Below are 16,245 nucleotides of genomic sequence, written 5' to 3' on the forward strand. Positions count from 1 at the left end.
CTAAAAAGACGGCATGGTTCAGGGTAGCATTTTTGTGAGTTTTATCTATATCGGATTCCAACTTGTGTACTGTTTTTTTGAGGTTTGAATGAGATTGTTTCAATTCGGTTAGTTCTTGCTTAAGAGATTCATTTTCAACTTTCAAATCGTTGAATTCGGATAAAATTGAATCGAATTTAGTTGATAAAAATTCCTGTGATGTTTCTATTGCAGTTGTTATTGATCTCACTTCTACTCTCACACTTTGCATTTCCGATGAAACAGTGGCTTTCAATTCAGTGATCATCATGGACTTGCTGTTTTGCATATCGATAATTCGATTGTAAATATCAGCGCAATTTGATGAACAGAAGTATGGGTTGTCTTTTATGCGGCGGATGGCATTGCCAATAATGTTTTTACACTTAAAGTGTGAACTTGAGTAGCAGTACAAGCATGTAAGCAATTTGTTCGCATCAAGTTCTTTTTTATTGCACACAACACAAAATGAATCACAACTTGCCATGTTTAAAACCAGTTCGAATTCGCCAACAAAAATTTATACAAAACAAAACAAACAGAGAATCTAATCCGCGAGAGAATTTACAAGCTAGTAATCACAAATTCTGACGCAACTCACACATAAACTGATTGATGTGTAGTCTGTATGCCATTCAAGTTTATATAGTGTTTTGAAGAACGTACGTACCTGCCAGCTGTGAGTGAGCTTTACCTTCACACCTTGGAGTCCCACAGTAGCGCAGCAGTTTGAGGCTCCCGACGAGGCTGAAAACTCGTTACACTGCTCAAGATTAAATCTACCCTAAGCAAAGTAATTACCCACAATCTACTTTAGTAGTCATAAGCAAATTACCAAGCTGATAAGAGCCAGAACCACTCAGTGTGCCGGCAGAAACTTTTTACTGATTTCAGGTTTTCAAGCCAAATCTACCCCCTTAATCAAAAGTTGAACACACGCGTACAATCTGTTGTAGACAGACGTAAGTCGCCGATCGTACCTATCAAAGGGAGCCAGAACCGCAGCGATGTGCCAAGAAGTGTATTTAACTTCTCAGGCCAAATCTACCCTCTCGGTAAAGCTTCGCAGCACATATACGTACTATTGCAGATAGACGTACATGGTCGACTACACCTACCAGTGAGTGCCAGAACCACCACACCGTGCTGAAAAGCTTACTATGAGTATCTATTCCTCCAAATAAGTCGACTCTCGTGGATGGTGAGCTTCTCGAACACAGTTGCGAATGTTTACAAGTAAGCATACGCAGCCCGCTCAGCTTCCAAAGAGAGCGCGAGCCACTACAGTGTATCGACAAGTGAACTAAAGCTAGAGCACCCGCTCCTGCCCGAGCTTCACACCGCTTTCACTTTGTGAGATCCGCTGTTGGACCATCAAGCACACACCACTACTGCCAGATCCACATAATAGCATTCCACAAAACACACTATGGGCGTCCATTCGCAGACTTAACGAAAGATAAAAAATGAATCTAAGGCTCAACGTAAGACAATTTATATTTAATTTATAGCCAATTCGAACATATAACACTGAGAACTTTAATGGTTTTCACTGAAATGCACACCGAACGATTAGAAAAAACAGTATTTCTGTGATTTTTCGCTTGTTTTCTCCTAAAAATTAGTAAAATAGACTAGCGCCAAAAGATCACGATCAACCACCAGACAGAGCTGCCAGGAAAAATGATACTTATTGCATAAGTTTTTCAATTAAAATAGTGATCTGTAATAGCGGCGATTCAAAAAAGTACATTTTCCCACGCAATTTTCCATATAAACTTTAAACGCAATGTGCAAATCCGAGCAGCAACCAATCGCTCCCATAATTTGCGCCGTTGTTTAGGATCACAAAAGGCACTCACAAAGTGCTGTGCTCGCTAATTAGGATCATTTTAAATTTTCCCATGCAACTTCGAACCAGTCGGAGGTGCAGTTTTTGCATATATTATTGTTTGTATTGTTACACATTTGCGAAGACGTTTTGGGTATTCCTACGTGTAGCGGGGATCGGGAAAAGAAAGAAAGCGAGCTGAGCTATGTCAGTAAAGCACAGCACTTTGTGAGTTTATCCTAGGATCCCAAATGACTGTGTAAATTTCGGGGGTGATTAGCTGCTCCCCAGATTTCCGCATTGCGTTTAAAGTTTTGATGTGCTTTAGCATGGGAACAACAACTATTTTACTCAAACTGAAAACCAATACTATTGAAAAGTTTGTCCAGAATGTGGTTATCAACTTTACCGAAACCAATAACTAGCTAGGATCTTTTTAATATAAAAATGTTATTATGATTTTAAAATAGAAGAGTCAGGAATCAGTAGCGACTGGCTCAAATGGCACGTTCCCCATGTTGATCGAAGATTTGTACCTTGAAACGGTTTGTCTTCCCTTATGGGAAGCAGTGGAAAAGTGGTAAGGTTAGTAATAAGGACAATAACGACACAAAGAACATAGATAATACGGCAGTAATTTTCGTTACCAAGGGAATAAATGCACTTTTCGATGAGCGGATATATCAACACCCCCGAAGAGATATTGTCTTATGAATTCGGCTTAAACCAATTTAGGTTTATGGACAATCGATGTGTCTTTTTGAAAGCCATAGTTCAGTTTATAGTTCCTTTTCGCCAGAAATTCGAACGGTTGTCGATACTGTAAAAATACTGCTGCGTATTTTCTCTCTAATCGACTTGATTTTCAGAACTGCCCAGTAAACTGGCCGCGAACCAGCATTATGAAAATCTAGCCTCATCAGAACATCAGTACTCTTCAAACATTCCTTGGAATTCCACGGAATGTAAACGAATGCCTTATTCTAGTGAAGGCTAAATGATTTGACAATAAAACGGAAGTCCCTTGCCTTCCCACTTTTCTTCCCCAATTTCTGTTTCAGCCAGGTACAGCTTTGTTCGCTATCCATACCTTAAACCAAACCCTGCTGAAATTAGAAATGAATTAGGGATTGAATAGAGACATCCGTAACGATCTTTTAAGAGGTCATCCTTCAACGCAATGGAAAAAGGTCACTTCCAACCTTGCTTGCACTCGATAAGTATTGAGACTCGAAGACTCCGTACAATGAGCCGAAGTATTGATGAAAATAGCACCTCTGCGATTGTGCCTTTTTTCTTCGATCAGAAAAAATTCCCAATTTTATGGAATGGTTCCGGCGTTTGACATGTTCAACTGGCTCCGCTTAGTGTCTCCGCCTAACTATGAATATAGTAACTAGAAGTTCAACCCGCAGGATGCCACACAGCCTCTAGGCTGGTTTTTTTCAGCAGAAAGATAATAGACTGTTATTAACCTTCCAGTGGACCACCGCCGCGCTATTTTACTCAAACTGAAAAACCAATCCTGTAAAAAAGATTGTTCAGAATGTGGTTATTAACATTGCTAAAACCAGTAACTAGTTAGGGCTTCCTTTATAAAAAATGTTATTACGATTTTAAGATAGAAGAGTCATACTGATAGTTGGAATTTGTTTCTGTCAACACTGCACATGTACCACCATCGTTTTAGTCCTAAAGGGTGTCTCACTTCAAATTGCATCACGGAACGCCGTAAAAAATAACCCATTGCATATTTTCTCTTGACAATTTGGATAGAAGTAGTTTGGAGTGTATTGTTTATGCTGCATTTTTATCGCTGTCGCTTTTTCGAAAGTTGGATAAATTCGCGTCATCCGGAAAGCAACGTCGCGAATTGATTTTACGCAAGCACCTGTAAACTCCTCAACTCTCTCATCGGGACATAGTAAAACAACTCGAAATCGTGCAGTCAACGGTAAGTAGTGTGAGTAAACGTTGCTACCAAACTCTGAGCATCGAACGGAAGGAGAAGTGCGATCAGAATTGATGTTAGCACTAGCATAAGCGTGCAGTGACAGCATTTAAGCGGAATCCCAATGCTTCGTTCAGTGATGTGGCCAAAAAGCTGAATTTGCCCAAGTTTTTCATTCAGAGAGCCAAAGGGACTTCATATGTGCAAAGTGCAGAAGGCTCCAAATTGTGACGAACGGCAAAACACGGTAGGAAAGTCACGGAAACTGTAAACCCAGATGCTAACGAAGCCTCATTGTCTCGTCATGGATGATGTCAAGGAGGACTTCCGGCAGCTGTTGATGTTTCGGAGGAAATAAGGAAGCAGGAACTTTCAAAGTTTGTCAATAAATACATGATTTGGCAAGCGATTTGCTCATGTGGTAAACGGAGTGCGCCGTTCGTGATTACTGGGACTGTAAACGGAGAGATCTACCTCAAGGAGTGTCTACAGAAGCGTCTGCTTCTTCTGTTGAAGCAACACGAGGGTCCTACGATCGTCTGGCCTGATCTAGCTTAGTGCCATTATTCAAATGTTGTCCTGGAGTGGTAGCAAACGGGGTCACATGCGTACCTGAAATGACATGAAATCCCCCCTCCGTTACCGCACCGGAACTAAGGCCCATTAAAAATACTAGGTCATGATGAAGCAGACACTACAGAGAAAAAAAATATTGGTAAAAGTAAGAGTGTTCCGCTCTTAGCAAAAAACAACCAACGCTATTAGGTTGAAAGTAAAACTTTTAAATTAATCAAGAATAATAATCAAAGTAAAAGTTTTCCTTTTAAGCAAATGAAGAATAGTACTCAAAACAAAAGTTTTATTTTTAAACTAAGAGTATGCGTTGGTTTTTTTTTTGCTAAGAGCGAAAAACTCTTATTTTTACCAACATTTTTTTTTCTGTGTACGAAAGCATCCCAAAAAGGTCAAATTTGAAGAAGACAAACAGAAAAAGTGGGTTTCAGTACAGGAGAAGCTGCAGTAAGATATACCGAATCTAATGAGTGGAGTTAAGCGTAAGGTGCGAGCGTACGGTGCTAAAAACTTACTAACGGGATATATTTTATTGTCTGAAAGTTTGAAAAGGATTGGTCCACTAGGCAAATTTCTGCGGCGTTGTTTCCGTGATGCAATGTGATAAAGGCAACTTTTGGTATATTCTTATTATTAAATGTAAAAAGAAGCGTTGAAAATTATCATTTGGATATTTGCAATCAGTTGATGTAATAGATGAAGAGGTTTTATGCCTGCTAGAGAAAAAGTTTGAAGAATGAAGCTCAACTTCAGTGGGCTTTTCCCTGTTCCAAAGCAAAGAATATTTGAGGAACGTGTCATATATTAACTACAACATGTTTACATTGTTTATTTAAATAGGGTAAAATACATTAGCATTTTGAAACTGCAATACTCTGAAATTATCATTTTTACTTACTCTTTAAGGGAGGGTAAGGGTTTTTGCGGAAAAACACACTTTTTGTGATTTTTTAGAAATTTGGGTGAAGAGAATTGATCAAACATTCTGTAATTTTTCTATGGAATAATATCGACACGCGACACGGTAACGAAACTTTTTGTAGAACGTTTCTGGGCAAAACACGATTTGAGACAAACTGACAATTAAAAACTACTTAATCGATTTATGTCAAATTTTGCATACACATTATATGTAAAAAATACCTAACGCCTACGTTGAGTCTTCGAGATAATAAATTTGGCGAAATTTTTCGTGAAAAATAGCAATTTTTATTTCAAATGAGTGAATTTTACATATTCGATTAATCCGTTCCTCGAGTACATTTATTTCGCAAGTTTTTTTAGAACGAGCGCCGTTTATCATGATGGGCATTTTACCCAATACTTAACGAATTCTTGAACATGAGGCTAGCATTGCACCATTTTTGTTTATTACGCATTTTTCTCATTAGAATTTTGAAAATTTTGCACTTTCACTAAGGAATCGTCCTATCAATCACACTTCGTAAGCGTTACATACCCATGCCCTCCGGTAGATTTCACCTATACCGTTACGATTCACCGCACCATAACGGCGTCCGATTCAGACGTTACATCCCCGACTGTCAGTCTGCTGTTGTTCCGCCCGCTTCCAATTGGAACTGTCATCCTCCTATCTGTCGGATTTTTTTTGCACCGTCGCTGTCTTGCAATTCGGTGGTGGGACATTTTCCGACGACGATTGCGTCTGTGTGTCGAAAAGGAAAACGAGGAAAAATTGATGTTTTCTGTGTGAAAAACCCGTGTGACTGTGGATCCAGAAAGGTTGCAATTTGTGCTACGCGAGTTCTCCGTTGCTTCTATGGTGCGGTTTGTGATTACAGTGTAAACGGTGAACATCAACGGTGTCGGTAGTGAAGGTGATAAAGAAAAACTTGGATTGTGTAAAGTGTAAAATTTCAGTGTTTTTGGTGCAAAACTCGATTGGACTGGCTGAATCTTGTCAACTAGGATCGGGTAAGTTTGATTGATTTTTTCATCCTCTCGTAGGGAGGTGCACAATTATCTTTCGATCGAAGGATATCCGCAACTAACAATGGCGTCGTCGCCTTCTTTGATGCATCCCGCGTTGATAACAAAGCCCAAAGCTTTGTTCGAGTGATAATAGGACTGCCTGCTCAAGCAATTGCCCTAATTCAGCGGGTCCATGTTTCTTCCAGACAAATTCTTCCGGTATCGATTTTCTGTCAAAAGTGCTATTTTCCGTGTAGGGAGGGGATTAGGGAATCCCTTGGAAAGGTTGCAAGCGATAATAAACAAAAAATCCCAATAAGATGCTTATCATCATCACCTGAAATAATCATGAACAGGTAGATTCCGATAACTACGCGGTCAAGTGATATCGCGAACGGGCTTAAAATAGACTGTGTCACTGAAATGTGTCTCGCCGTCCGTCAACCACCGCAGTTGTTATGTATTGATTTTAGGTTATGTCAACGCCATCTTTATTCGCATAAATTTGCAAAGTAGGATAAATGCTGTAAAATTAAAGTGCATTGTTTATCTAGCAAATCATTTCTTCGGTTGTCCATTTCAAATTCCTATTCGAATGTCGAAATACGTACATGGATGCAAGATTTTCCCTGCACAGGACAAACCATCCGCTAGAGCGTTATGTTTTTCTTTTTTCCCCATTGTTCGATTGCAGAGCATCTACCGCGTGAGGCAAAATAGCACCGCGAAAAGACTGCAATGGAGTAGCAAAGACGGATTAATCGCTGCTGGTGGTTGTTTTGTTTTGACGTTTTGGAAGCCGACAGAGACGATCGACCTCCAGGCAGAGAATGAAAATATATGGCAAGCAGACGGTACAACGGAAATGCCGCAAATTCCAAATCTTGGTTATTTTTTGTTTGTTTTGCGTGCAGTTCTTGGGCGTGAATTTTATTCTAACGACCGAAACGGTGGGCATGGGCGGTGCAGTTGTGAAAGCTGGATGTTTTATAGAATCTGAAGTAGTCTTACGATGGGTTGTGAAATATATGCATAAAACACATATTTTGCACGGAAAAATGTTTCATAAAAACCGAGCTGCAAAAGTTGATATTTTTAAAAGTTTTTTGACTAGTAATAATTTTAGTTAGAAACATCAATCCGAAACTAATGAATCGTTCCAAATGAGGGCGCATTTACAATTTCCTAAAAAATCGGAAGTTTTATGGATTGGACGTATATTAGTATATTTAAAAAGTCGAGCTCATTTGATTTATGTACTAAAAGAAGAATGACATTTATATTTTTTGTGATGGTAGCCTTAACACAGCGGGTCATCATGTCTGCTCATAGTTAATTAAAATCAGCTGCCGAATAGTTTAAGTTCGTATAAGAATAAAAAAAAAAATGCGTAAATTCTAAAATGAGAAAAAATTGTATTAAAATTCACTATTTGCCAAAATCACTTTTCAAATTCAATTTTCTTGAATTATTTGCGGAAATGTACACAATTTGAAATAATTTTTTTATTTCAGATGTTGATGTTACTTTCGTTCTGTTTTGTCAAATGGAGTTTCATTTGACAAAATAAAACGAAAAATTTTTTTTTTCGCGTCGAACGGGTTTTCATGCACGGATAGACGTTTCATCACAATATCCAGTAAAATTTTTGATACTCTTAATTTTTAATAATGTATAGCAATCGCAGTCCGATTTTTACAATTGACATTTCTATTCAGTTTTTTTCATTCTAAAATATATTTACAGTACGTTTTATGAAGCTTTTTGTTCTTACGACTTTCATTTTTGGTCACTTATTTGTAGTGAATTGATTACACACTGACTTTGATTCTGATAATCATTCAGTTTCTAATTTCATAAGCAAGTGTTCAATTATTACAAATCGAATTGGGAATGTCTATGTCTACATGATAATGATTCACAGAATAAAGCTGACATCTATACATCTATACATCATTACAACATTCAAATGGTAGGAGACTTTTTAATTGTGCTAAAACTGTATTTTGGAAAGTTCAATAGAGTGTTACGCACTTTCCGTTTATCTCCTGTTTCGATGACTAATCCTCCTTACAGTGAGTTACGAAATTTGATAGATATTCTATTCAGCGAAGTTTTAGGGGACCTTATAATAAACATGTGTTCCGACAGCACCAACATTCTAGTTGTAATGATTTTCGAGGCGTTACTTGTGTAAGCCCTCTCAAAAACCGTTTGATCGCCATATATTCGATTACATATTTTGTTCGTTGATTTCAGATGACGCAAACAAAACGAAATAGCGAGGCTATTATTAATTATATCTCGCTATTGTACATGTCCGTGTCATCATCGGGGTTGCAGCCTTGATGTTTGTCCTTAGATATTTTTCCTTGGTCCTTACGGGTCACGAGAGTGAACTTTTATCACTGATGGTGCTGGCTGTTGATTTGGAGGTACTTAACGAAACTGGAAAACTTGTTATTCAGTTAATGGTAATCGAGTTTACTTCAGTAGAAGAGCTATCCTCAGCGATTTCTAACAGGATTGTTAATATATAAGTTAATATACTTTGGTTTTCTTTTCCAGTTCGACCTTTAGAAAAATAATTTAGTATGTATGTGGAAATTGTCAGCATTATCAACGAATATGCAGCGAATAATATGAAGTTAAGTGTTAGTAACACAAGTTATTTATATGAAAATGTCCCTTATGAAAAATATCAGGTTTAAATGATAAACAATTTCATATTGGCATGTGAATGTAGCAGAAACTATCTACCATTTCATTGACACAAACTGGAGGAGCACGTATTTCACTTCGATGACAAGGTAATTTGTTGATTAAGAGGACTAGTAAAATAAACGTTACAATGAAGTTTGCTGTTTACTTATTTATGGATAATCACATTACATCATAGGTAAACTCTTTTGAAAGGACCCAGCTGATGGTAAAATGGATATCGAGCAAAATTCGTCGTCAAACTTTAAAGTTATACGCATTAAACTCGGTCAAATCGTATCTGTTCTTCTTACGGATCAAACATAATCCACTAAGTTTCTAAAAATTTCCGAGGAGCTGATGCAGCCGTGACATATATCTTGAAATTTCGGCCAAATAAGCTCAAAATTGCATTTTTTTAATTCGTTTATTTTACACAGCTCAATGCGTTAGCTTAGAGGAGCCATGGGTCTTTTATATATTTACAAGATGTAAAAAATAAAAATAGCAAATTTTATTTTGAGCCTATAAGATCCCGTGCGCGCAATTTGCTATTGCGAGCGGAGATCTTTTTTTGTGTCGGGAAGATGTTCTTTCTCTCGCCAACTTGGGGGTTATTCGTGTCTCTCTCTCGTTGCTTTTTACGTCAATATCATCATCTTGTTTACTGCCAAGATACTCGCGATCAGATGTTCTTCCTGGTTTCTTGCCCTTGCGGGTCACGAATGTGAACACTCCATCCTTGGTGTTAGCTTCTTCACTGGTGGTATTAGTTATTAAGTTTGAAGTTTATGCAGTTGTCACTATTTTCTTAACTGCAGCCACAAATTTGGCAACCGTTTGTGGCTCAGGGAAGGATATTGGAGACTCAGTGTTGGCATTTCTTTCTGAAGATGAGCTTTTCTTAGCGCTTTCTGGACAGGGTTGTCCGTAATGTGCCGTTTATTCACAGAACTGGCACGTGTTAGTTTGTCCTTGATATGTACAAAGAGTTCGCTGTGTAATGGTATCTCCTCCTTCTGTTTTGTACTGCAGGGTAAGGTAGGAAGGAATGGGTTGGTCTACCTTCACTCTCACCACAAACACCCTTTGAAATACCTGAGAAGTAGTTTCTCCATGTGTCCTCCGTAATCCACTGCTTCGAAATTCAACATGAATCTTTTAATTGTCACATTGCAAGTAAGTGGAGATAAATCATGTAATTTAACTTCAATATTTCCATTATCCGTGTATATAGGGATCTTGATTTCAGCGTTGTCACAAACAAGCACGTGTTTTAAATTGTTCTGCGATATGAATCTTTTCGCCTGGGCGAATTTGCTGAAGGTAATCAGCACCTCATGCCTGACGTGCTCAAGTTGTATGAAGGTTACTTCCGAAAACCGAAGCTGCAATTTCACCTTCAGCAGACGTTCCACATCACGAATACTTGGTCTTATGCGAAAAGACCTGAAGTCAATGGCCACTGTGTTAAGCCGAATAATCACGTTTTGTTGATGAGACTCAGTCATCTTGATAGATCACGCAAGAATAAAAATAACGGTATCCTTTGGTCTTCACACACTACTTGCACACAAGTAGCTTTTTTTCGTTCGCTTTGCACTGGCTCGGACAGAAGCAGGAGCATACTGAGTATCGTGACCGATGCCTTTGATGGTTGAAAATAGACTGGATCAAAATTGTAATATTTAGTCTAAAAAAAGCAAATGACGTTACTGACCACAAGTCTTTTGTGAAAGACAACTAGGGTTTACATACCTGCATACAAAGTTGAGATCGACGGTGTGATCACCGATTCTAGGTTGTCCATATACTGAAGCACAGCCATCAAGCGGTCATTGTTCCAGTAAACGAAGATTTTAATTAGCAATCACACTGGATGGGACGAAGTTGTTTATACCTTCCAACTCGTATCGGACGGACTTTGGCGAAGTTGCTTTGCATTTAATAATGTATTTTTCTTCAAGGATCATTAGCCTGTTCTACTATTTATACCGCACATCATGCATTACTGCATTGCACCACAAACAGTCAAATGGGCCAATGCTGAGAAATTTACAAATAACTATAACCTTGGTAGTAACTAAGTACAAAAAATTACGCTACATTAGAGAGAGAAAATTATCGCCCTACGGACCCTTAAAATCCCTCTGAATTTCCCAACAATACTGGTTTACTCCAACCAAAGCAAAAAGTAGGGGTAAGTAACGTCCAGCTGGACGGAGTGTTTACGCAGGACAATTATTTTGTGTACAAGCTTTCTGCATAACGTCAAAAAATCCTGACAAAAACCCACCACTTTTACTGGCCATTCGCCAAATTTATTGTTCGAATTACTGAACTAGTCAACTATTCCTTAACTTTTATTGGCAGAAATTCATGCAAAACTATATAAGGGAACCCGGGACTATTCGGACCTACTTAAGCAAATCGCCCTTTTAGGTGGATAGATGTGAAAAAAATACCGGTCAAAAGTCCTAATTGTTAGTTTGAAACCTCAGGTACATTTTAGTACCATAAAAGGTTCATTTGCACCACTCATTGGCAGCGCTAGGCGACGATTTGCAAACCTCTCCGTTTTTCCATCCTTTTACAATATAGGGGTAATTCGGAGCTCCCTACGGGTCAATTCAGACCATTATTTTTCTTAAAAAATTTTACAATAGAATTATGTTTACCTATGAACTAGTTACAAGATACACTCCTTAAGAAGCAAAAATGAATAAATTGCTTTATACAAACTTAATCTGGTATGTCACAGTTGTCGATTGGCGGCCCATGCACTCAAATCGCACAAAAGTTGTGGGCATCTTGAAAATATCTCTGTTTTCACCCAAACAGAAATCATTCCATAAAATAGGAGTCTCAAGCTTTCCAAAACACTTAGCTTTTATTTTTTCACTTTTATTTGATACTTTAATCACGGTTTTTCCATCATAATTTTTGTTTTGAGAATGGCAAAACAATGAAATACGTTGTATCTCGTTTCTACAAAGAACAAAAAATCAAATTCAGCTCTCAAAATTAATGTTTCAGAATAGCGGTTCCACGAATATGTACGATAGTCAGTCTTGTTATTTTCTGAGAAATCGAGGGGGTCCGAATTACCCCCGCTGTCTTAATAGCCCTGGGTCCCCCTACTCTTATTGACAGACGTTTGTATACACATTTTATGCACAGAACTCGGTAATAAATTTGTTTCACTGAATTGATTACTGAACGGGATATTATTTAAATCTTCAGAAAAAAAAATTGCTGAACAACGTGAACAAAACAGTGTGTAAATTTAACCGTTGGAAAGAGAGATAAACATAATGTTAATAATATGGTACTCCAACGAATAGTCCTACGTCAACAATGCGGTTATGTCCCGTAGATTACCCATCCCTAATTTTTTCTCGGCATTGTTCCTACCATCAAATAAAAACTTAATAAAAAGGTCTGCTTTGGCAGCAGAGTGGTATGGATGTTAGGCAACACACCATCCTGGGCATTGGTCCCGTCAGAGAGTAATTTGATCAGCTCTTCCTCATTTCGAAGAGCCAGTTGCAGCTGACGGGGGATAACCCCAGTCTCTTTGTTTCCATGGGCTGCGTTTCCTGCCAACTCCTAGTATTTCGGCGGCGAGATATTCCATTACGGCCGCAAACTAGCTCCGGAAAAGAAGCCCTTTCTCAGCAGACGGTGGATTCGACCGACAGGAAACTAACTGGAGACCGGCACGAAACGAGCGGGATTTTGGTTTTCCCTTCACCTTTCCTCCTTTACCGCATCCAGATATAGAGAGTATATGTGTGCTGTAACCAGCGCGAGGGTAACACACGAAGGATGCTGCACTCGCATACAACCCCCAGCTTTGTACTCAGTTCAGTTTACGTTCGAAGCCAAATGAGATAGCCTTCGAATAAAATCAGTATACTTCCATCATCAAAGAGATGGAGCTTCGAACGAAAACTGATCACGATTTGTGGCTTGGTCATGTCATTAGCGGGAAAACGATATGTTAAAATCGGTTTCGTGTGTGTTCAACGTGTTTCGATCCGTTTGAAATAAAAATAATAGCCGAGACGCTCAGTACGCTACGCGCTGCTTGTCTCAGAGCCATATGGCGGACTCAGAGAGCAATATCGGAACCAGATAGAGAAGAGCTCAAGGCAGCGTTTCGGGAAGCTAGGACCGCTTCAAAACGATAAATCAGACTTAGCAAGTCAGATTGTTCAGGAATTAGAATATATTGTCTTAAATGGCACGTTCCCCGTATGTAGAGTCGTGATAGCGAAAATGAAGGGCTCGACGACGCCAGTCGAAATGCGCTCGAGTTAGGTGAAGATAATCGTGGAGGGTCTTTTCCCGAAGCACGATCCAATTATCTGGCCTTCTACACCGTACAGCGAAGAACAAGGAGGAAACACTGACGCTGGTTAACGATAAGGTCGCAGAAGCATCGAAGCGAAGTGTCTAGAAGAAAGCAACTTCCCTGAAATGTGTAAGGTACAGAAACTGGTGTTGCTGCCGAAGCCAGGGAAGCCACCGAGCGATCCGGCCTCGCATAAACCCATATGTACGCTGGAACTTCTGAAAAAATCATCCCAAACAAGCTTACGAAATGCACGGAGGGAGGGCGCGAACTGTATAAGATGCAGTTCGGATTTCGCAAAGGAGTATCGAAAGTGAAGGCAATTAGGACAGTGGTCGAAAGTGCTCAGAAGGTATCTAAACAGAAGCGAAAGGGGGGGGGGGGTTCATGGCCGCTGCGCTGCACAGAATGAGGGTCCCCGACTATCTATGTCGGATCCTATAGGGCTACTTCCAGAGCAGAGTGCTGCTGTACGAGGCGAACGAAGGGCAGAAGTCAATGCGAGTGACAGCGAGCGTTCCTCAGGACTCCATTCTAGTTCAGACTCTTTGGAGCAGGATTTACGATGGGATCTTGACACTGCGGCTGCCAAGGAATCTGAAAATCGGGGATTTCGCGGACGATGCGACGTGTCACTAACTGTGATGGGAGAGATAATTGAAGAAGTGGAGGTGTCTGTGACGGAGACAATAGACGCGATCGAGGACTGGATGAACATGGTCAAGCTCCAGATAGCTCAGCCCAATATAGAGGTGTTGTTAATGAGCAACGGCAAAGTGATTCAGCGGGTGCAGATCGACGTCGTAGGGCATGTGATTGCAACGAAGGGTGCACTGAAGCAATTAGGAGTGATAATCGAAGACAGGTTGAGTTTCAACAACCACGTCGACTAGGCCAGCGAAAAGCCAGCAAAGGTAACGAACGCAATAGCGAGGATCATGACAAACATTGGCGGTCCGAGAAGTAGCACGAGCTGTCTGCTAGCTAGTGTTGCATCGATATTGCGGTATTCAAAAAAGTGAACGGGACGTTCCGCACGAGTCGCGAGCGCTTACAGAACAATATCGTCGGAGGCAGTATGCGTTACCGTCGGGATGATCCCCATCTGCATCAACCTGTCGGAGGATATCGAGTGCTACAATCGAAGAAACACCTGAAGCGTGAGGAAGATGGTGAGAATCAAAACAATGGTGAGGTGGCAGCATGAATGGGACATAAAAAGTATGGTGGATCTGACCATGACCAAAGTGACGTAAACACGTGGAACGTGATCGACAAAGTGCACAGTTGTTTTTTACTAAAACGTGCGAAAAATTATTAACGCGAAACGGTAAAGCGTGCAGCAACGGTGTCTTCTAGGATGTTTTATGAAGATCCAAAACCTTTATTTTGATTATAAAGTTAGAGTGATTAATTCCCCTTGAAGTGAGATATTTTCCACCATTTTTTTTTTTTTTCAAAGTATGAAAATAGGATGAAGTTTTCAGAAATGTTAATGAACTTATTTTTGCAAACATCTATACTCAAGACCAAAATTCTCTATTTACGGTAGACTCGAATTTATTGGCCGTTGTTTGTGAATGACCCCTTAAAAACTTTTCGTCGCTATAACTTTTTAAATATCGTAGATAAAGCTTCAACTTGTTCCAGAAAGTTGTTCGTCTAGTCAAGATACATATCTTTCCAGAAGAGTTCCTCGGTCTACCTCTTGCGACTTAGAAATTATTGAGTAACTTTGGGTAAAATTTGCAAAAGATTTTCAAATTATAACTTTAAAACGGGCAAAACGAGCAGCCAACTCTAGTTGCAATTAGAAATGCTGCATCAACCCTATTAAACTCAAAAGAGTTCACTTGTATCTCGTTGTCTTCAGTAGAGTTATAGATGATTTGAAAATAAAACCATTTTTTTTAAATGTTCTTCGAAAATATTCGAGATATGAAAAATTATGCGTTATTTGTGTATTTTGATAATTGAAATTACTTCGTAGAATATGTGAACCCCGTAGGAATGATAATTGAAAAGATATTTAATAAAAAAAATATTTTTGGGGTCATCCAAATATAACGAGCTATAACTTCTTTAGCATTACAAGAAGAGACTTCATGTATTCAAAAAAAAAATACTAATGAAAGTAATATCCACAACTTTTCCAAACACGATAGCTCATTTCTTTCAGCAGAAAAAAAAATTGTTGAAAAATCTCACTTATAGGAGGATTAATCACAAAAATCATAGCAGCAAATGACAGACCTTGCCATTTTTGATAAGTAGTCCTAACTATTGACATAAACTCAGCCGATTCCACGCCAATCACCAATCACCATTTAAAATAGTTTTTTTTAATTGCACAATAATTTAGAAAATACACGAGATAAGCCGTTGATGTAGGGGAACCCGGGGCTAGTTGGCGGTTGGGGTAAGTTGGCGGAATCCCTTTTTCTCCGTTTCTATTACACATATAGCGCTACCCCTCGTTATGTACCTTAAGTTATGTGAAACCCATTATCCAATGTGTTTTGGTTGCAAAACATTCTGTTTTGTAGAAGTTGTGGGCGATATTGTGTTTTCGAGCATACCAAGTAATTTTCCTAAATTTTAAACACTTTGTGTTGTGTAGGGTGATTTTAAATCTATTTCGCAAATGATTATATTTTTCGACAGTGCGTGAAATGAGCTTTCAGTATCCGTATAGATATTACAACTATCCACAAGCAAAAGTTATTTTTTAAATTGTTTTTTATAAAATATGCGGTTGGGGCAAGTTGGCGGTGCTATTTACAGTGCAAAAAAGTCGTTTATTTCTGGAATTCACTCCAAAGTAAGAAAATCTTTTTCTTGTGTATCTCGCCAATGTAGGAGACATTTATTCCGGCCAATTGC

General features: G+C 39.1%; 1 protein-coding gene across 4 annotated transcripts in view; it reads left to right on the top strand.

Moving 5' to 3' along the window:
- The first annotated feature begins 5,961 nt into the window (after positions 1 to 5,961).
- Positions 5,962 to 16,245, top strand: part of LOC131678825 (stress-activated protein kinase JNK) — a 324,602-nt gene continuing 314,318 nt past the window's right edge. For 3 of the 4 annotated variants that reach the window (XM_058959187.1, XM_058959188.1, XM_058959182.1), the window contains exon 1: positions 5,964 to 6,308. The gene's annotated coding sequence lies outside the window, so the exon portion shown is untranslated. Of the gene's footprint in view, positions 6,309 to 16,245 lie in introns of all 4 variants that reach the window. The other variant, XM_058959193.1, reaches the window with a different exon arrangement.

Source organism: Topomyia yanbarensis, chromosome 2, assembly GCF_030247195.1.
Source record: "Topomyia yanbarensis strain Yona2022 chromosome 2, ASM3024719v1, whole genome shotgun sequence".
NCBI lineage: Eukaryota > Metazoa > Arthropoda > Insecta > Diptera > Culicidae > Topomyia > Topomyia yanbarensis.